The sequence below is a fragment of the Sceloporus occidentalis genome, unplaced genomic scaffold, assembly GCF_023333645.1.
Source record: "Sceloporus occidentalis isolate IW3139 unplaced genomic scaffold, rSceOcc1.0.p SCAF_7, whole genome shotgun sequence".
Classification (NCBI taxonomy): Eukaryota; Metazoa; Chordata; class Lepidosauria; order Squamata; family Phrynosomatidae; genus Sceloporus; species Sceloporus occidentalis.
Genome location: NW_028316987.1, coordinates 54,220,597 through 54,243,214, shown reverse-complemented (window position 1 = coordinate 54,243,214; position 22,618 = coordinate 54,220,597). Strand labels below are relative to the sequence as shown.

The window sequence follows — 22,618 nt, the reverse complement described above, 5'->3', positions numbered from 1 at the left end:
TGCCATTCTGCTGTGGTGCTGGAACAAACCACCATTCCCAGAATTCCATAGCATTCAGGCAAGACAGTTAAAGTGGTCTCAAACCAGATTATTTCTCCAGTGTAGATGCAGCCCAAGCCTTTTGCCTCTCTTATGCCTGAGATTTCAAAACCCAGCCTTGGCACCACAACAAACTACAAATCCCAGGATTCCATAGGATGGAGTGATGAGAGTGAAAGCAGTGTGGCAGCAGCCTAAGTGTGCTTAATGCAGTTCTTAACATGGTGCACCTCTTGCCTACAGAGTCTCACAAGAGTTTTTTGTTTAACAACTTGTACCCATTAACTCCATTTCATGTCTCCTTTATTTAGTGGGGAGGAATACAGACAAGCCAAAATGAAGAAAAACCAAAGTCCCTTGAGCAAAGGGTTTGGTTGTGGAATAAGCCTCTGAAATATGCAAGAGGCAATGTTAAAATAAAGCCATGTTCAATGCCCAAATGTGCTGTTTGGAATGGGGAGAGGGGGGTGGCCAGAAAGGGAAGTACATTTCCGTGATCTGTCTACGAATAATGTCAAAATGTCCTCCATTTTGATCATGCCTAAGAAACATGGATTTATATTAACATTTCTAAAAAAGCCTCAATTTTTTCGCGTGTCCTCCATTTTTAAAAAAATGTGTCCTACATTTGAAAATGTTGTCCTGCATTTGTCCTACATTTGTCCCGGTTTGGAGGTCCTCACTTATGGCAACCCTATGCCTGAAGAAATAAAGCCCTCCCTTCAGCCACCATCTTGGGGGGAGAGAGGCAGGCTAGCTCCAACTGCCTGCCTGAAAGAAGAAAAAGCCCTCCTTCTGACCACCATCTTTAGGGGGAGAGAGGCCTGGTATGTTTTATTTTGACTATGTATTGTACTTGCTGTTGTACACCGCTTTGATCTAATTAGGAAAAGCGGTATATAAATAAACATTATTATTATTATTATATACAAGCTGGTCAATTGCTGGCTTTCTTCAGATATACAAGCTGGTACGGTGGTGTTTTTCTCAGCTATAGGGCAGGGCAGGGCATGAACTGCAGTCTGACAGACCTGCAATGTTTGGGCACGGACTGAGGCTTTCCATGGTAACTTCATCGCGCCTGGCCTTGTGACGTCATGACGCTGGCATCACCTTCTGTTGGTTGGCCACAATTTCCACACACATCGCTTATAACCTCCCCTCAGCAGAGGCGTCCCAAACAGGGGGCCGCATCTCGACGCCGATTGGTCCGTGGCGCTGCCAATCATACGCCTTCGAGGGGCAGGGAGGGGGCGTGGCCACGCGCAAGCCGGCTGGGCTCCGCGGCGAGAGCAAAAACCAGCCGCCGAAGAAGGAGGGGGTCCTTTGCTGCTTTGAGCAGGAGACTTGTAATCGGCGCTCCACAGAGGGCCTTCACATCCCCCCCGCCCAAGCTGTCTTCTGGAGTCCCACTGCATCCGCCTCTATGGCGGACCGTACCATGGAGGAGGAGCGCGCAGGGGAGCAGATGAGACCGCTACTCACCACGGAAATGGAACGTTGAGGAAGAAAGGGGGGGCGTTTGAAAAGTTGGGGAGGCGCGAGAGCAACCGCCGTTCTTGGAGGAGGGAGGGGGAGGAGAGGGGGCTCTCTTCTTTGTGGGGGCGGAGCTTCGCGGGTCTGGCTTTCTTCTAGGCGCCTCGCTCAGTCTGGAGGCGACACAAAGAGGGGAGGCTGCTCTCTTTCTTCCTCCTCTCCTTCCTGGCCTTTCTGTCACAGGTGTCCAGGCTGGGAATGGAGGAAGAAGCTTGCCTCCCCACTAACACCCACCTCAGACCTCCCTTTCTTCTTGTGACCCCAGACATTTGCCAGAAAGTCAGTTCATAATCATGCAGTTCCATTTAATGGCGACCTTACTATGGTGAGAGAGGCTGAGAGAGTGTGGCTTGCCCCCAAATGTCACCCAGTGGCTTTCCATGGCAAGACTGGAGACTTGGGCAAGTCACACTCTCTCAGCCTCTGGAGGATGGCCATGGCAACCTGAAGAAACCTGACAAGAAAACCCTTCTTCCCAAGTCACCTTTGGTTTATGACCACCCTAAGAAGAAGACCCATGATAGGGTCTTCTTAGGTTTGAATCTTTACACATATACATACTCTATGCATGCACATATATGTTACATACTTTACACATGCAAAGTTTGACTCTTTACACATATACATAAACTCAGCTCCAATTGCTTCCCTTCCCAGTCTGATCTAAAAGCCTTCTCTTCCCATTGAAGAAACACCACATTTAACTCCATTTCCTTTGCACTCCAACCCGATGTTAAAACCTCTCCTCCAGCACCTGTTAGGTGGTCAGGACAGGTCCAAAGAAGGAGAAGGAGGGAAAGAAGTGGTGTTCCCCCCTTTCTATCCTTTGTTACAGCCCACTAAGTTTTACCCTCGACTTATCCACAGGTCATATCAAAATCCATGGTTTTGACCCTGAAACCTTCCCTCAACTTACAACATGAAGCCGACTCATACACAAGTAAATATAGAACAATTTCACAATGAATTCAAAAGCTGGGGAAACAAAATGGTGTCTGAGGCAAACTCTTTCTATGAAAGGCTGAGAAAAAGGTGTGGAACAAGCAGTTAGGTTCCTTGTTTCCTTTTGAATCTAAATTAATCCTAGCAGTTTGGGTTGTTTCCTCCCTTTCTCATGCATGTGGAAAGTTGGTTCTTGTCTACTGTATTCCCAAGGACAGATCAGGGCAGGAAAAGAGGAAAATGAGATATCCAATAAGTGTGGTGGAAAAGTGTAAGCATTACAAGTGGCAGAAAAATACACATTAATTTATCAAAGCATTAATCAAGCAATTTTCCCTTTCTTGGCTCATTCACTGAGGCTCATTCTGCTTACAGTTGGGCTTCTTTCTTGCAAACCACTTAAAATTCTGGATGATGATCCTGTTTTTAAATCTCCAATTGGATTGTGTTTGGTACAGCTCTGTCTCGCTTAGTAACACAGTTTCATAACACAAAGAAACAAAGCAAAGTAAGCCTACAAGTACTGGAGTTTGGAAAGGAGTTGGATATCTAGAAAAAATTAGCCTTTTTGCATCTCGTGAGATTTTCTGCAAGAAAACATCTCAACACAAGGATTCAACCATCTGTGATACTAACAAAGTGGGTCAAAGAAATAAAGTAGACGCAAAACAATGTGAATTTTAGGAATTGCAAATGTTACAAATGAGCAAAATTGCTAAGGAAACAAAGAGCAAAATACAAGAATTTGCAAGGCTAGTGTGAAATTCTTTGCACTTCGGGAAGCATTTGTCTGTGCAGAAATACACCGCCCCCAACCCAGTGTATTCTCTGCACAGAATAGCCATGGATATTTTTGCACAAAAATACCACATATATTTCTGCACAGAAAGTTATCTGCAAATGCTATGTTCACTTCTATGCAAACAGCATACTTTCTGCAGATGAAATGTACTTCTGTATAGAAAAGAATGTATTTCTGCACAAATAAAACTTTCTGAAGTACAATCAGCTATCAGGAACTGCAGAAATCTTCATGTTCCTATCTAGAGGAGAGACTACTGCAGAATTTTTTTGTTCTCAACTGCAACAACGAAGAACAGTTAAGATGTACAGACAGCTATCTGAAAGATTGGAACATATTTATATATTATTATCGACGAAATTAGGCAAATAGAAATATGTTTAATATAGATGTGGAGCATTAATTGACTAAGATATTTTGTAATAGATTATGAAGACGTTCCTGTAGGTTTTATTAGATTGTAAATGGAAAGTATTTAGAGATGGAATCTGAGCAGCAGGAGAGAGAAACTAAGTTTTTAATAAGTAACATAAGATCGTAAATATAAAGTAAGAGTAAGCATTTCAAGGTTAACAATAGGAAGTGATAAATGACTGTAGATAGGTATTTATCTACTTTTCATTAACCCCCACCCCCCTTCCCCCTTCTTCCTCCTTTTTTTTTTACTTCTTCCTCCCCTTTTTCTGATCCTTTTTCTTTCTTTCTCCTTTTTTTTCTACCATTCACCGTTGTTATATGAATGTGCAAGAAGTGACTGTTTCATATGGTGTTTTTAAAAGCATTAATAAAAAAAAGAGATGTACATCCCTACAAGTCTTAAGTGAAAAAAGATTTTAGGTATATAATAGATTAAAACAGAGATAGGTTGTTGTGGTTGTTGTTGTTACTGCTGTGTGCATATAAGTAGGGGCTGACAGTCTGTGACTCACCTAAGGTCACCCAATGGGTTTCATGGCAGAGAAGGGAATCAAACCATGGTCTCCAGAGTTGCAGTCCAATGCTCAAACCATTACACCACAATGGCTCTCAAGAAAGAATACAGCATGTTCAATTTTTGCACAACTATGAGCAAAAGAGCTAGAGAAGTATTGTTTACAAAAACAATGTGATGTTGCCAATAGTTTTTAACTACAGAAGCCACAGTAAAAGGCCTCTCTTTTCCCACAATGTCGATACCGGGGATTGGGGGTGGGGCACAAGGGTTCCAAATTAAATCCCCAGTTTAGAAGTGTGTGAACCACCTTATCACTTGCAAATACCAATAGGATAAGCGTTTTAACTCGGTTTTTGATTTTTCCACATGCAGTAATGTAAACCTTATACAGTGCGCCCACTCCATAAGTGGGCATACCATATGCAGCTTCTGGTTTATGTGGAAGGCCCGTGGGAATTAAATTAATGGCGTGTGCGCCCAGTGCATGCACGCCGTCCCGCAGCAAGCACGAGCCCCATTATACTGAAGGGGGCTCGAGCACAGCACTATTCGCCTTACACGAGGGGCGTAACGGATTTCCCGCATAAGGCAAGGCTCCACTGTATATTCATTATAGCTTGTAGCATAACATGTGTGAATAGTTTACACACTGAATTTTCCACATGTCATTCTTTCCCACATGAGTAACCATCACAAAGCTATACAGTCAACTCTTGGTATCCATGGATTCCTTGTCCATGGATTTAACCATTCATGGTTTCAAATATCTAAAAATATATACAAATTACAAAAAACAAACTTTGATTTGCCATTTTATATAAGGGACACCATCTTACTATGCCAATGAATTTAATAGGACTTCAGCATCCACAGATTTTAATATTCATAGGGGGTCCTGGAACCAAACCACAGTGGATACCTGGGACCTATGGTACATAAAGTTTGAGCTGAAGAAAATTTCACCAAAGTTTCACCAAACAAGGACAGGGAAAATATGGAGATGTCATTCGAAAAAACATAACAAAACTGAAATGATGTGAATTTTAAATTCCTAACTATAGTCACCAGTAATTTTAAAACTGTTTTGTGATTATGAGAGCCAGTAGAATCCTGTTTCTCCTTGGCTTCTTGTTACTCCAAACACACTTTCTATTTTGGATGGAGCTGGCAGTGGTCTTGGATGCAGCACTTGATAGAGATTTTGCTCATATCAGAGAGGGGCAGGGGGAAAAAGCCTCTTCTGCATCAGCAAAGAGGGTTGTCTCCCCTTCTGCTGTGTGATTTAGTTTATTTGTTTAATTTATTTAGACATGTTTATTCTGCAGACCAGTAAATTTTATTTTTGTGCCCACTTCTGTATTTGTAGTACACTGTTTATAATAATCTGATGGACTGACTACATTGCTACTATAGTAGTAATTTGATTATAGTGTCTTTTCCCCTTTCAACTCTAGGGTTGCATTGCTAAATTTATACAATTAGTGTTTATAATTTTGGAGTCAGAAAAAAGTCAAATTTCCAAGATATGGGGCCTGAACAGACAGGCCAAATTAAAGCTGCTTTGGGTCACTTTGGAGGTATGTTGTTTAAATTACGCATGCATCCTAAGAGGCCAGAAGCCACGTCAAAGCCACACTCCAATCCTAAGGACTGAAGCACAGCTTTGGTGCAGCTTCTAGCCTCTTAAGATGTGTGTCATTTAATACCTCCAAAGTGACCCAAAGCAGCTTTACAGTTGCCCACAATTTCCAAGATACTGCTTTCTTTTCTAATGTAAATGAGATTTCTCCATTTTTAAGTATCTCATTTTCACATAATATCATACATTTAATATAAGCCAATATGTTTGATCTATCAACAATTACATATTCGGAACAAATTCTGAATTCAACTCCACTGTTAATAACTTGCTAGAAACATTGTATAGTGAGCCTTTGTTATCCACTGGGGTTTGATCCCAGGCCCCCAAAATCAGTGGATACCAAAATCAGTGGATGCTCAAGTCCCATTAAATACAGTGGCATAATAAAGTTGTGTCCTTTATATAAAATGGAAGAATCAAGATTTGCTGCTTGGAACTTATACTTAGTTAAAAAATATTTTCAAGCCATGAATGATTGAATTTGTGGATACGAAGATCCAACAGTAATATCTCCATCCATCTTGAATTCATGTTCTGTGACTGCATATGCTGACATATAAATAGCTTCTTTTACTTGAAGTTAACAGTTATTGTATATTAAATGTGGTGGCACAGGGCTAAACCCAACTTTTGGACCTCACTACAGCAAACTTCTTCAGTCTAAGATACTTCCCTACCAAGCTTCCATTTGCTCAGAGGATCTACTCTAACTGAAACTAACAACTAGATTTAGAAGACAACTGGCTTCACAGTTCTTATGAAGAGCTATTTTTTCTCAAAGTGGGTTACTAGAAGCTGAAAGTCTAAAACCTCACAGACCATATAGGGAGAGAAGGACCGCTTCCCCAATACTTTACATGACAGAATGTAAATAAAGGCTCCCAATAACAACTGTAGTTTATTGCATGAGTCATTAGAAATTGTGTGGGGGGGGGGAATAAAAAGTACTCTAAGAATTTATCTCTGTTATATTACGTATTTATCATTACACCATTCCTCTGATCAACAGGTGCAATCTTTGCACTCTATAACTTTAGAAAGGCCTCTCCCAATTTCATTTTTTTTTTTAGAAAACTCTTTATATGCATTACATAAACTGTATGAAACAAATATAGAAATACATATCACAACATACACATATAAAAGTTATTGTCAGTTGTAAGTTACTGTTACCAAGGGACTGCAATAATTTATGTAACATCTGTTTTCATATTTTTTCTAATTAACATAAATATTTAACGCATAAATGCTCTGACCACTTTTTTTTTTTTGCTACTGACTTTCCCTCTCCTTTCTGCACCCTACCTTTAAAAAAGTCTCTGCTCTTAGAAATAGACACACTCTTCTGTTTAACTGGGGAAATAGTCAAGAGATTTGTAAACATTCCAATGGAAATTTAGGTAAAATCAATTGAAGCACTGGAAGGAATATGCTGCAAACATTTATCATGCCAAATATTGCATCATGGTCATGCTTGTGTAGCCAAAGCCATACACTCATACACAAGGGAGAGTTTTGTACAAGTACATAGAAAAATTGCAAGGAGGAGGAGTCCTTATGGAGGAGAACTCCAAAACCAGCCCCATAACAACTTGATGGAATTAGATTTAGAGACTTAAACACTATCACAGAGTTGTATTTCCAAAAACCATGGGTCTAAACTATGTACAGGTCCCTACAATGATTCCACTGTTGAAAATTGCCCAAACACTTGAAAAGTGATGTAAACAGAAGTGTTCATGTTCATCCTCATTCTCCTCTTTACATATTCATTAAACTGACCGCACAGAAACAGAATTTAACAGAGGAGGAACTTGACAACTGCAGTTAGAGAGGAATAGAATGGAGTGTACTTAAGAGAAAAAGAGAAACATACAGATAAAAATAAAGACATACATGGAAAATAATCCACCCTTTGGAAATGTTATTTCTGGGTTCCTAATAGCAAAAGCATTTTAAATGGAATTCAGAGTTGCTTATAGAATCAATGAAGAAATCCAATATACTAATGCTCCCCACAAAAATCAAAAACAAAACTAATAATAATAATAATAATAATAATAATAATATTTATTTATTTATTTCTACCCCGTCTCTCCAATAAGATTGAGGCGGCTTACAATAATAAAATTCATACAATATAATAAAATAAATCCCACTATCCCCTCCCTCCTTAAAACAAATCAACATAATTCCAACATGACAATAATAAAATACAATTAAAATCATTAAAACAATCCAGACAGGAAACAGGACATCTTGGGGTAGTCACTAGGATGGTCCATAGCAGTGAAGGCCTGTCAGAAAAGATCCGTCTTGACAGACTTTTTAAAGCTGTCAAGATTGGTAATATGTCGGATGTCCTCCGACAGGCCATTCTATAATTTGGGAGAGGCAGATGTAAAGGCTCTCTGGGTAACTGCATCCACCCTAGTCTTTGTTGGCTGCAGCAATTTTTTCCCAGAGGACCTAAGTGCGCAGGGCGGATTATATGGAAGGAGGTGATCCTGCAAGTAGGCTGGAGTCAGGCCATGAAGGGCTTTAAAGGTCATCACCAACACCTTGTACCGTGCCCGGAAACTAACGGGCAGCCAGTGCATAGATTTTAAAATCAGTGTTATATGGGCACCTCTAGAACTCCTGGTGATTAATCTGGCTGTCATGTTTTGAACTAATTGAAGTTTCCAGACTAGGCACCAGTGTAGCCCCATGTAGAGTGCATTACAGAAGTCAAGTCGTGACATTACCAGCGCATGTACCACAGTTTCCAGGTCCCCCAGTTCCAGGAAAGGACACAGCTGGCGTATCAGCTGAAGCTGATAACAAGCACTCCTGGCCGTCGCTGGTTTGACATCTGAAGCAACGAATCCAGGAGCACCTCGAAGCTGCGGGCACAGTCCTTTAGGGGAAGTGTGACCCCATCCAGGACTGGTTGACATATCTCTATACCGAGATTAGGGGCCCCAACAACGAGTACATCTGTCTTGGCTGGATTCGGGCTTTTTCCTGCCCAGTTGTTGCAAACAACTGATTTTCTTCCTGAAGCCTGCATTAACAACTTGACTCTATGATTTACAACCCTGGACGGCTCTTTGATGTTGCTTTCTATAAACTGTGACCTTTTACAAACTCTGACCTTTGTGGGGGGAAATACCCAGTTCAGGGGAAGACAGCTTTAGAACAAGAAAATGGACATTGTTTAACATCCATTGTTAATGCTACAGGCTTGGATTCCTAGTCAAAATTCTACTACAGCATTGATATTAGAGCTAAGGTAAATTTAAATTGTTCACTGGGACCTCCATCAAAGCTCCATGAAGACATTAACTGCACTGAGGCACCTCATGCTCCCCTGGTTTAAAAGCAGAGTTTTACAAGTTCAATATTTAAAATAAAAATGCACAGTTCCAACTTTTCCCCCCAGCATCCTCAGCCACAGGCACATCAGCAATGTTTTGTAGCTAAGCCCTGATTTATCCAAAAGTGGAGAGCAAGTAATTTCAAAATAAAACAGAAGCTATTGCATTGAACAACATAGCATGATAGTAAATTTTAGGATGAAATATTAAATGATAACTAATTATAAAGAGTAAAGGTAAAGGTAGTCCCTTGACATGAATATCTAGCTCATCTCAGTTACTAAGCAGAAGAACCAGCATTGTCCAAGGACTACTGTGGTGGTCATGTGGCCAGCATGACTGCACTGAACGCTGTTACCTTGCACCAAAGTGGTACCTATCTATCCACTTGCATTTGCATGCTTTCAAACTGCTTGGTTTGCAGAAGCTGGAATTAGTGACAGGAGCCCACCCCATCATGCAGTACTTGGGCCTTGAACTGCCAACCTTCTGATCTTTTGATTGTCAGAATTGGCGTCTTAATCACTAAGTCACCAGGAAGTTATTGTTTAAACAATATATTCAAATTGATAGCTTCCTCTTATTTTGTTTAGTAAATAAGAAAAATAAAGTATGTTTTACTAGCATTTTAAAACAGCACATAAGCTGTCAAGATGAGAGGAAGCCACTTTAGACTAACTTTTAAATCGTTAACATGCTAACCTCTTCTTTTGATTATCTGCAAGAGGCACTTCAGTCATGACCTACAGGAGCTATTTGCAGTCCCAGAGCCTTGTTGCATCTTTCTAAGGCATCAGTTATACTCCTTAACTCAATTAATTTTCTAGATTTATCAATGACAGAATGTTATCACTTTTCTCTCCCTCATATTTATCATTCTCCTCAAATAACAAGTTATATTTCTCCATATTTGATTGACATAAAAATCACTATATTCATGTGACAATCAGAAACTAGTATCTAGCTTCAGATCAGCATCCAAATACATTTGACAGATGTCTATTTAAATAATGTCATGACCAAGAAATTCTACATTCTATCATTTTGAAAATCAAACTCGACCACAAGATTCAGTTTGCCCCTCATTTTACTCTTTCAGAAAACAACCCAGTTTGGCTCAGAGCACTTTAGAGACAAGGCTAAATCTGAATCTTAATTTGGAAATCCAAAACTTTATGCCCATCACTGACTATAATTAAAAATCAATAAACAGTTGTGACTTTCTTCCCTGTATAGCAGATCTAGATAAAATTTGCAGGCAACGCAACACAGCTTATATACAAGATAGAGGTATCTTTATCCCGAGAGGTAAGCCTCAATCTATAACAGGGATACTGATTCAAGTTGGAACTGTAGACAAACTGGAGCAAATGATATACAGTATCACTGTCATGGCCGGGAAGGAACTTAATGTGATTAAGAATGTACAGTAAACAGAATTCCAAAGTTCATACACTCTTTAAAGCCTCTCTTTTCCCACTATAACTTAACTGATGCCTGATGGCAGGGATAACCCAGTCCACAATGTTCACTTCTACTCAGGGCACAACTCATACTCCTGGATTCATTACCTGGTTATTAGGGGATCATGGTGGTTTTCTTTTGCTTCATTACTTTCTTGCCTTCTCCAGTACACAGAAAATCTTGAAAGCAGACACTGGAAAAAATTGAGGGAGCAGATCACGTCCCTGAGCAGATGATCTTTCAATTACAGTCAAACATCTCTGTCACCAACCTGACAGTTGAACCTGCTTCTACTCCAGCACCAGGACCATGATAGCAAATTAGTATAAAACAATTAAGCTCTGAGCACACAGACCTCTTGTATTAGGAAATCTCAGAAGTAGAAGTTAAACAGGGCATTTGTAATGTCAAAAATGATAAATCCCGGGAATGGATAGTTTTGCAATACTTGCATTAAATAATACAGAAAAATCCTGTCAGCGGAGTTGAACATATTCAATATTATATGGCAAGGCCATCCCACAATCACTGAAGAGATTTAAAATATTCCTAATCCTGGAACCTGGGAGGACATCCACTATGTAGACTCTTATCACTGTATTGCTCTCTTTGGCTAGGATGCATCAAGAAGATTACTGATAGCTTTCCTGGTTGGATTATGCAGATAGCTGACTGGGTTAGGGGATTACTGCCAATATAACTGCAAGGTATATAAATAAAATGTTCCCAGAACTTCTATCACTGGATATGTGCAAAAACATCAAAAGGCTACAATGGGGTTCCCCAGAAAATGTCCTATAAAACTGAAGATGGCAAGCAAAACAATGCACCTGTTGCTCTGACTATATGGAGGTTCCATGGAAATAGTGAGAAGAATGAAGCATGTCTTTGCTATGGAGCTTGATCTGAAGACCTGAACATTACCTCTAAAATTTGAGTCATTAAAACAGGTAAAATGAACTATATCGGTACCTATTTGATGAGAATGATACAATATTTCTTCCTAATCCAGAAACAATTACATTAACTAAAATCTATAGCAGGGCAGAAATCTAAAAATATTTTTTCACATTGGTTTTAGAACTATGTGTTTCACCATGGTTAGTAAATGAACCTGATTCTATTAGATACCCTATTATTAATATCCCTAAAAGTCTGTCAAAATTGGGTGGAACAGTTAAACTACAATCATTACCACAGTGAAACATGGACTCTTAAAATGGATTGAAACACATTTATTATGCCTTGGCTGTACTGAAACAATCAAGATGCCTATGACATCCAAATTATTACAGTACTTGTATTCCAGCCTCTTTATGTTATCCTACATCCCACCTACTTGCTTGCCTTGAAAATAATATGCAGTAAATTGTCCATAATGGTAATAAACTTGGACTAGCAAATCGAATTAATACATCTAAAGTGGATCTTGGTTTGCCCTGTCTCCAAACACAATACAACAGCCTGAAGTTGAGAGACTTGCCCTCTATAATAAACAAGATAGAAAAACAGTCTCCCCTTAGACTGCTTCTCCCTGATCCCCCTTTTAATGACTTAAAAGTATTCTCAGTTTTAAGAAACAAGGACGTAGGCCTCTATAGACTGCAAAGTTTTGGAGATTCTCCATGAAATATTCTCTTTTCTGCTGCTGGTTATGAAGACGGACTTTTTCCAACAATGGTATTATTCAGACTGATATAATATGCACCCAACATGATGGTGGTGATGGACAATGTAATGCCATCTGGAAGCTTTAAACAGTAACTCCTTCCAAACATCTCTCAATATGGTTTTCCCTATGGTTTGAAAGATGTTTGGAAGGAGTTACTGTTTAAAGCTTCCAGATGGCATTGCACTATCACCACCATCATGTGGAGGATTATGTATATGTGGAGGCAAGGGTCTAGATTTTCCAAATTTGTCTTTAAACAACTTTCAACCTGAATTCACTGAGTTTAAAAAATGTAGTTTAGGATTATGTGAATCAGATGACGGAACTAAATTTTCTCACCCCACATTTTATGGAATATTCTCCAGTATCTAACAGTTAATAATAATAATAATAATAATAATAATAATAATAAAATTTATTTGTATTTTCCCGCCTCTCCCAGGTGGATCAAGGCGGGATTACAATCCAACAGTAACAATAAAATATAAGAATAAAACATATAATTTCAAACATTAAAACAGTTAAAAACAGTGCAGTCAACTTTTAGAAGATAAAATGTTCTGATCCAGGATAGAAGAGTGAACCATGTCGTTACAGAAGATTGGGTGGATAGGCTTGCTGGAAGAGATCTGTCTTAATCGCCCTCTTGAAACCCTCTAAGGAGTTAACAAGTTCAGTTGAATGTATACTCTAACTGTTTCAGAAACGCTGACAATTAAGTTTAATTTTTAATAAACTGGATTGAGAAAAATATTGGGTCCTGATAAAATAGTGTCAACCACTAAAACTTAATGTATAGTTATGACATATCATATTACATTATTTTATTGTTGTCTATTTTGTGCCTTCCTTTCCAACAAAAAGAGGGTAAACGTTTTTTAAAAATAGCTTTAGATTTACATGTAGATAAGGCGAGCATTTAATTTCAGGTGTGCCAAATAGCTGAGGCAAAAATTAATATCCCCTCCTCCCAGTTCTACAAACATGAGATACCATATATACTCATGTGTAAGTCGAAAAATTTTGTCCAAAAAGTTAACCTAAAAAACATGGGTCAACTGGCTGGCCTGGGTGACCCTCAGGACAGCTGGGCTGGGGACAAGGATGGAAGACAAGTCCTCGTCCACCAAGCCTCGTCCCAGCCTGGCTGCCCCACGGAGGGTAGCCAAGGTGGGGAGGAGAAAGGAAGGCAAGCCCTGGCCCCCCAAGCCTTGTCCCCATCATAGCAGCCTCATGGAGGACAGCAAAGGTGGGGAGGAGGATGGAGGGCCAGCACTCGCCCCCAAGCTTCTCCCCAGCCTGGCTGTCTCTCGAGAGGGGAAGAAGGGTGCTGAGAGTTTTATACTCGACATCCACAAGTCATACCAAAATCCTTAATTTTGGCCCCAAAACCTGCTCTCAACTTATACAAGGGGTCGACATATAGTCGAGTGTATACGGTATGTTTCTATATGAGTCTTAAAGGTCAAGAACGTGTACACTTTTTTGTACAGTTACATTGGTTCCCATGGTAATTCCACTATACAATAAGTGCAGAGGCTTGATCTCAACTGATGTGTAATAATGACATCTTCATTCAACAAACTGGGGTGGGGCAATGTTTTGACTTGAGGACAGATTGATTGCAGTAGGGACTGTACTTATGCAACCTCTGAGAAGATACAATAATTTGTGTAACATTTTTTTACACCAGCCATTCTGTTTTATTCCTCTCAACTACACTAACTAGAAGAAATCTTTTATAGCTTAAATAGAGCCAAAAGCAAGAATCTGCAATATTAGTGGATTTCTATTAAACAGCTCAATTTTTTGTTTCAAAATTCTCAGTTTGAAAAATATTTTTAAGTATGCTGTCCACTGCATTTAAATTTTATCTACAATGCTAAGAAAATTATGTTTTCAGTGTTTTCAGATAATTAGCTGTTTTATATTGCAACATCTGGTAGATTATGAAGCATGTACCAAAATATACAATATTTTGCTACATGTCTTTAGCAGAGTTTGTCAAAGTCAATATTGTTTCTACTGGAGCCATTGTCCTTTAAGAAAGGAGGCTTACAATATGGGGAGTGCTCCTAACACCCCTCCTTATAAAAAAAAGAATGCAAAGATGTTTATTTCAATGTCAAATAGCAATATAAAAGGATCCTAGTATAGTAAAATGTTTGGTGTGCTGCATTAGTCTTTTGCTTGTCTTTTTATAGTAAAGTAATTTTATGGTATTTGTGTCACAATGAAGGACAAAGATAAGCCAACTGTTTAGATTCCTCTCTTTATGTTATGGCTTTGATCACTAACAATGCTGCATGAACAGCCAACAGAAGGCTGACATTTCATAAAATATGCAGTGATAAAAACTAATACTGTAGCATCTGGGAACCATATATAAAATGCAGAAATACACCTAATAACTGTGATCTTAAATTACAAGTTACAAAAACTAACTTGGAAGGATACACATCAGAAAGATGAGATTAAGTTTTTTTTTTGTGCCTTTTCTCCTAAAAATGCTTAAAATATTAATCTCAAAAATATAAATCAATAATTTGCCACAACACCTCAAGTGCTTAAGAAGTCTATTCAAAAGTAGACTTCTGAGGGAAATGCTCTCTTTCTCTTTCTCTCTGAAGATCTCAGCTGTAGCTATCTATACAGCTCTTATGAACTGTCTTAACTTTTTTTCAGAAGTTTCTCATCTCCAGAACTACAAATCACATTTTTATGAGAAGCTTTATAATTTGTTTTAGGAGCCTTCCTCTTTTCATACTGTCTTTTCTAAGCGTTATGATCTTTTCTAGTAAGTCATGGCTTCTCATGATGTGGCTGAACTACAACAGCCTCAGTTTGGTCATCTTGGCTTCTATGGAGAGTTCAGCCTCTCCCTAGAATGACTATAAACAGTTTTAAAGATCTTTTCAGTTAAAAACCATCAACAGAATAAGCATAAAAATAAATAAATAAATAAATAATATGGAGGCATAGGCAGATTCCATTTTTGATGCAAGCTCTAAAGTCAAAATAATTTAAAATTGAAAGCAATAATGAAGAAACTATATTTTAACTGGTTTGCCCCTCTCTGCCCACCCAAGCAAATCAATGGGCAAAGGATTTTCTGAGGATTAATACTGCCACCTTTAAATCTGACATTTACTGAAAGAGATGGCACTGGCAGCTCTCCATATTCAGAGATTCTGCATCCATAGATCCAACTATTTACAGTTTGAGAATATTTATTAAATATCCAAAAAGCAACACTTGACTTTACCATTTTATATAAGGGACACCATTTTATTATCCAATTGTATATAATAGGATTGGAACATCCACAAATTCTGATATACATGGAGAGACTTGGAACCAAACCCCAGCAGATCATCATCATCACCATAATCATACTGATTTGTATCCCACTCTTCTCCTAGAACTGAGACTCAGAGCTGCTCACATAATTAAAAGAACAGTACAATTAAAAATATAGAAAAGTGGTACATTCAAATAGAAATAAATTATTACAATTTTTAAATCGATTGCTTATTAAAAGAACAAAATACAGTTTAAAAAGATAAAACAGTTTAAGCAGATATGGAGGGCGCACAATAATCTGTTCCCATAGAAGTCAAACAGACTGGTGGCTTGAAGTGGTGTTCTGGCTGCTCCAGCCCCAATCGAGCGCTGAGCAATAGAGGATCGTGGCAACCAGAACAAACCACCAGCCAGGAACAGTTCCCTCCCACTCCTTTTGAAGCTGGTTTTGGGCTGCCTTAGGTGTGTCATCTGCATGCCACACCCCCAGATTGGCCCAAAACTGGCACGTTTTGCTCATGTGTTTGGGCCTATGTCATCATATATAATCCTGGAGAGTATAAAAAGCAAGCATTTCATGTGTCAAAATTGTGTTACCTTAAAAATAGATAATTTGGTTAATTCTGCCATTTAACTCTGTAGATGCATAGATTTCACACATTTAATTTGCACTATAGTATTCCAGAGACATCAAATTTTGTTTTGAAAATAACTGTGAATTTTGGTCTGGTCTTCCTGAATACATTTGAATTGCTAGAGACATATAGGATTTGCTCTGGAGAATACTATGTGCAAATACAAAGACAAGCCGAAGTCTATTTGTACATTTGCTATGAACTGGTCAGAACCTTGCCAGCTGTAGGCAAAAACTGGCTAATTGTTTTATCTTTGTAAGCCACTTTTGGAAGTCTTTTGGCACTCAAAGTGCTTTAAAATACATTTATTAATAGGGCAATATCCAAAACATTGTTGAACAGTTGTTTTTATTAGCTGTCTTTGAGTCAACTTCAACTCATGGTGACCCACTGAAAGAGACACTTTCAAGTCCTGCTGTCCTCAAAGGTTTTGCAGGTCCTGCAAGGTTCAGAGCCATGGCCTCCTTGATTGAGTCTATCCATCTGCTTTGTGGTTTACCTCTCTTTCTACTATCCATCACATTTCCTAGCATCATTGTCTTTTTTAGTGAATCATGCCTTCTCATGATGTGGCCAAAGTGTGACAGCCTCAATTTAGTCATCTTGGCTTTCAGGTTTGATCTATTCTACATATTCATTTGTATGTCTTTTCAGCACTCCACAGTATCCTTAGCACTCTTCTCCACATGTCAAATGAGTTGATTTTCTTCCAATCTATCAACTTTCTTCACTGTCCATATTTACTGATTACATGTGAGAACCTGAATGAATAACCTATATTTTTGGTGTATGTGTATATTTGTATCAGTCTTAATTCTTCTGTTAAGTTGAAGTCTTTTAAAAACACACACACAAAGACTAATTTCCACATCTGACTGATTTATCTGATAAAACTAACACTATTAATTAATCATAACCTCATCATTACACCAAACAATATACTCTAACTTCTTTTATATTAGATCATTTTTATCCTAGCGTATTGCGCAGTTCACAGAGCAAGGCTTTATTACACATTTCCTTATCTGTGTAAATGTGCCAAAGTGAAAAAGACATACAGTAATATGAATTCAAAGGCAGAGGTAAAGAAACTCCTCTAACTAACCCACATTCTAAACAAATTACACAAAATTATAATCAGTTCAAAATATCCAGAATAACTTGTATTTATGTATTTACATGGTAGCCCAAGGTGACGAAGAACTGCATGCAGATGAGTAAGCAGTGTGGGACTGGAAGGATGGAAGGGTCTGTCTCTCCTCTTTTCCCAGAAAATAAAGTTGGCTGCCAGACAAGAGGGGTAATTTCTTTCTTCTCCAGAACAGAAATGCAGTAAACTGCTAGAGGACTGACAAAGATCTCTGGTACTCCATCTATCAGGATGTAGATTTGGTTAAAAAAAAAGGCAGGCTAGTAATTTTTGTAGTGATTATTTAAAGGCTGAATTAAAATATGGTTAGTCTTGTCATACCCATGGATTTATGGTTAGATGGGGTGCTACTCTAGAGAGGGAAAATGTATTGGGACATTTTGGCATTTGCTACAGTTAACTCTATATATTTATATATCCACATGATGTTTTGCTTGTCCCTGACTATTTTCCAGCAATTACTAGCCCCAGTGGAGAATTTTATTCTCACCCTCCATTTGGTTTCTTTTTCATTCCAAGACATTATGAAGAGGAGGAAGTATCTTCTTCTCTTCCATTCTTCCTTTTATCCTAAACATTTTAAAAGAGTCATAGTGCTATAGTGCATCAGTAAAATAGCATGCCTGCACTATCGCACTAAATTGCTAAGATTCCCCCCCCCCCTCAAAATTCAGAATGGAGAAAGTTTGCTTTTCTAACTATAAGACTACCTGTGCAAACAGCACAAACAACTATGAAAGGCACAGGTCCAAGAAATAACAACAACAGCAAAGGAACATGTGAACATGGAGGAAAACAGCACCCAGCTGAAGTGGGCAAAATTGAAGGAACTTTACAGTGAGAACTCGTGTCTCTTTAGACCAGTACTGAAGACTTTCTAACTTAATTGAGCTTTTGTCACATGGATATAAACGGGACAGACAGATATTACTTCCATTTCATGGCTTTCAGAGTAGGACTAAGTGCAACTACAAGTTTCTGTATCTAACATGTAGAATGGAAAAAGAACCTAGGTTATATGGGTTTCATCATTCAGTTTAATGTTTAGGAACTGTGCATGGATAGGATGAATGTGTACAAAGCAGCCCAGGCATGGCACTGAATGAGAAAGTGCATGCATACATCACTGTATCGGAATTTTCACTCAGTGCCATTCAGAAGCCACAGAAAGTCTGCAGTGAGGGGGAAGTTATTCTCAATACAGAATAGCAGACAATAGGTATGCCTTGTCCATCTCTCTCTTTTACATTTTACATAGTGCTTAATCACTTAACAACTCCCCTGAACTTTTACACTCTATTTTTACAGGTTTTTTACACTTTACTTTTACACTCAAAACCCAATTTGAAATTTGGGAGTACAGGGGACTATAACACAAAATGAACAATTTAAATAAATTGTTAAGAGTTACCTTGGTATATTTACTGTATTTATTTACAAAATCATTAGTTACAATGGATGTTAAGACAATGAAAATATACGCGCACACAAAAGACAAACAACAAAAGTGAAAGTGTGCTTATATTACCACACTGTTGTTGTTGTGTGTCTTTAAGTCATTTTTGACTCATGGCGACCTTATGCTGAACCTATCATGTTTGGGTTTTTTTTTTTTGTCAAGTTTCTTCAGAGGGTTTTTTGCCATTGCCATCTTCTGAAGCTGAGAGTATGTGATTTGCCCAAGGTCATCCAGTGGGTTTACATAGCTGAGTTGCCATACTACATAATGTATATGCAAAGGTACTTTGTAGCATCTTTGACACTGAGAGAAAGAAGTTGTAGCATAAGCTTCCACAGGCTTCCTCAGATATATGGAGTAGACAAAGGCCTGAAACATATGGCAAAAACCACCAATCTGAAGGTGTGGAGTGTAGATGGCGCACCCTCTCGGATCGGCCAGATGCTGCAATGAGGCCAGCTAAGTGGCCCAATGCCAGCCACTAAGGAGCAGGGAAAAACTGCTCCTTGCCAGCAGTCCATTCTGGATAGTGGTCCCATGCTGATTGGAGGTCAATTGGGGCTGTCAGACTGTTTGACCCCAAAGTCTACAAAAACCAATGCTACAACTTCTTTCTCTCAGTTAGTTTCAAAGATGCTACAAGATCCCTTTGCATACTGCTATTCCAGTCTAATATAGCTATGTCTTTGAATCCTGTTAGGTAATGTATATTTTAGCTATGGGAGACAATATACATTATTTCTGAAATACAGTATATTCTGTCATGGCCCTTATAGCAATTATTTGGGGGAGAATACTCCTCAAGAATGCCTACTTATATAACCCAAAGCAACATCGCTGAAGATGGTCCTAGATTCCTCTCAACTAAATATTGATTAAAGGGACAGGTTAAGTCTACCAGAGACATCACTGACATTATATAGACATTAGTCATATGTGCTTAGCTGAAAAGTCAAATGGGCAAAACTATTTTTTGTAGGATTGACTGAATATTTCTAAGTCAAAATCCCACTAAATGTATTGATAGTTTCTGTGACACTGGGGCTGTACAAACAGCCCTAAAGGGGCGGCCTCCAGTTGTCCCTTCTTCAGCTGGATCAGGGCTGCGGCATCCTTTTCCAAGATGCGAAAGGGAGCCACAGCGTTACAGCTATATGGTGCTCCTTCAGCGCTGCGTCATATGGACACAGCACTGGAGGAGCACCATGACGCTGTGTGCTGTAAGGAGCAGTACACAGTGTCATGGCACCCCGGGAGCGGACCTGAGGCATGTGCTGTGGAGACGCTACAACATGACTCCGCTTTCCAGCTGGCCCAAAGCAGAGGTCTGTAGAGGGCCATTATTCCTCTTCAATATCAATTCCAGGTACATTTTATTTTTACTTTGGTATATTGTGGCTTTTTAAAAAAGAGACTGAAACAACAATAACAAACTAAACTAAGGGCATGTTAGTTTCATGCATGACCTTGACATACATAGAGACAATTCGTTGCATTATTCATTAAATAGTGGCTCTCTACATGATATGTATTTCCTGAGGACATTAGTTTTAAGACTATTTTGCATATTTCAATGTAAGATTTGTTTAATTCCAACTACTTAAGATTAAGAAAGTTAAATATTTGATTTAATCCCATATTATCTCACTCTTTACTTTAAAAATAAGTCATTTTCAGATAAATGCCAGTGAGTTCACTACATGTTCTACACTAGTAAAAAGAATTATAATTTCATTACAAGTTTCAAGGAAAGGCATACAGTGATTGCTTGATCCAAAAGTGCTGGATAATATTAAAATTAGGTGTCTATGTGAAGGGGTAAATCAATTTCTTAACTTGTTTTTTGACAGTTCCAAAACCCATGCATGAATCCAGAACAACTTTCTGCCCCAAGTCTGGTCAGTAAAGAAATTGAGGTTAACCTTTAATTTTTAATGTCACCTGCAGCCAGTGATTGCTTTTTCTAATGCAAGTGACAGATAAACAGAAAAACACTCCCAAGATGATACACAAAGCACCACACACCATAAGTGCATTTTTATTTTTATACCAACTCAATTTCTCAAATGGATAACCAATGTTCCTACTAATTTACATTAGGAATTGAGCGAGGCATGAAAATTGTTCTGATGCATAGACACACTTTAATTCACTGTATAGGGTGTAGAATTTCTATTGCAACTCTAAGCAACGCAAAATAAATTTAAAGCTGAAGAACTTCAACTTCTCATTACCAGCACAAACTGTGAAGTGCCTTTAAAAGTAATAGAGGATGTTAAGAGTGAGGAAAAATGAAAACTAGTAAGAACAACTGTTTAAAATGTAACTTAAGAGCGACTACAAACTGCCCTTACATTAATTGTTTAATGGGCGCAAATCAGTCAAGTTGATATTAGCCATCAATCCGCTAGTCACTTTGACTCCTTTCAGATTATGCATACTGATGTTATTCATCAATGAAATCAATGGGGCTGTACGCATCGCTAAAAGGCCCATGTTCTCCACAGCTTGGCATCGTTCTGTTTACATGGTGCAGGTCAACAGCCCCGGGCTGGAGATGGGCAGACTGGAAGCTGTTCCAACAGATCTGGTTGGTCCAGCCCTTAACCCAGTCTAAAACAACAGACTGTTTGTGGTGGAGTTTCTCAGAAACTCCACCATGACAACCTGTAGACTGGATGGCCATGTGCCCCTTTACCTGCTGCCACTACTGTTCTTCTTGCAGGTCCCAGTTGCAGCATGTGATGTTGGAAAGGGATGCCTGGGCACATGGGTAAAGCCAGGCACCTCTTTTCCACCCTTATGGGCCACGGTGAGAGCCTACAATAAGAATAGTGGAAGCAACAGCATGTGAGGCAAGTCCACAGTGCAGAAGCAGACAGGCTTCTGAATACCCACCTGTGTCCATGCTGAACCAGGTAAGTGCCAGGGGCAGAGGTGGGCAGAATCCACTGGTAGAATATGATAGGGTCCTCCCCATGAGAACAGCACCAATGTGATAGCAAACACTTGAGATGGTTCCATGAACAGACATCGTACAGTCCCTTAGTATCTGCACAGGGGATCCATTTTGGAGCCCTCACTTCACCCCCAGACGAAAAAACTATGGGACATCAAGTTCAGCAGTTTCCAATGGCAGTATGTGTGTGCACGGCTGCATGCGCACAGTCATTAGGGGCAACTGGGCTTGCCATCCATGGATGGCAAGCCCGTGATTGGGGAGGGCAGGCTGTACTATCCACAAACAACAGTTTAGGGTGTGACATCTGCTCCCACTAATGAGGTTCCAACTTTTTAGCTGTAGCACTCACTCCAGAAGCAGCACAGTTGTGAGACTTTTCTAAAATAAAATTTGTGTTTAAAATTATATTTAAAGTTTAAATTAACACAATAAATGAATTACATGGAAACAGTTTATACTCATCTATACAATGAAGAACACAGACACAAACTAGAACTGCCAACTATTATTTTTGTCAAGCTCAACACAATTCAGGAATGAAGGTTTGCTTTTCGAGATTTCTTTCTCCATCACTGACTGAAAAACAGAAATTGCACATCTAGCTTTTCAAAATTATTTATCCTGTACAGTGGCAGAAAGACAGCACAGGGTTTATATATGGATGTTTTGTTTTATAATCAGCCATTGTATGGATAGTACATGTTCTGTGTCACTTGTCT

At 38.9% G+C, this 22,618-nt stretch overlaps 1 protein-coding gene across 6 annotated transcripts in view; it reads right to left on the bottom strand.

Moving 5' to 3' along the window:
• Nucleotides 1-22,618, bottom strand: part of TBC1D5 (TBC1 domain family member 5) — a 329,050-nt gene that overhangs the window by 246,828 nt on the left and 59,604 nt on the right. For 5 of the 6 annotated variants that reach the window (XM_089532982.1, XM_089532977.1, XM_089532981.1 and 2 more), the window contains exon 3: nt 10,826-10,911. The exons of the other annotated variant lie outside the window; for it this stretch is intronic. The gene's annotated coding sequence lies outside the window, so the exon portion shown is untranslated. The remainder of the gene's footprint in view (nt 1-10,825; nt 10,912-22,618) is intronic. 6 annotated transcript variants of the gene reach the window in all.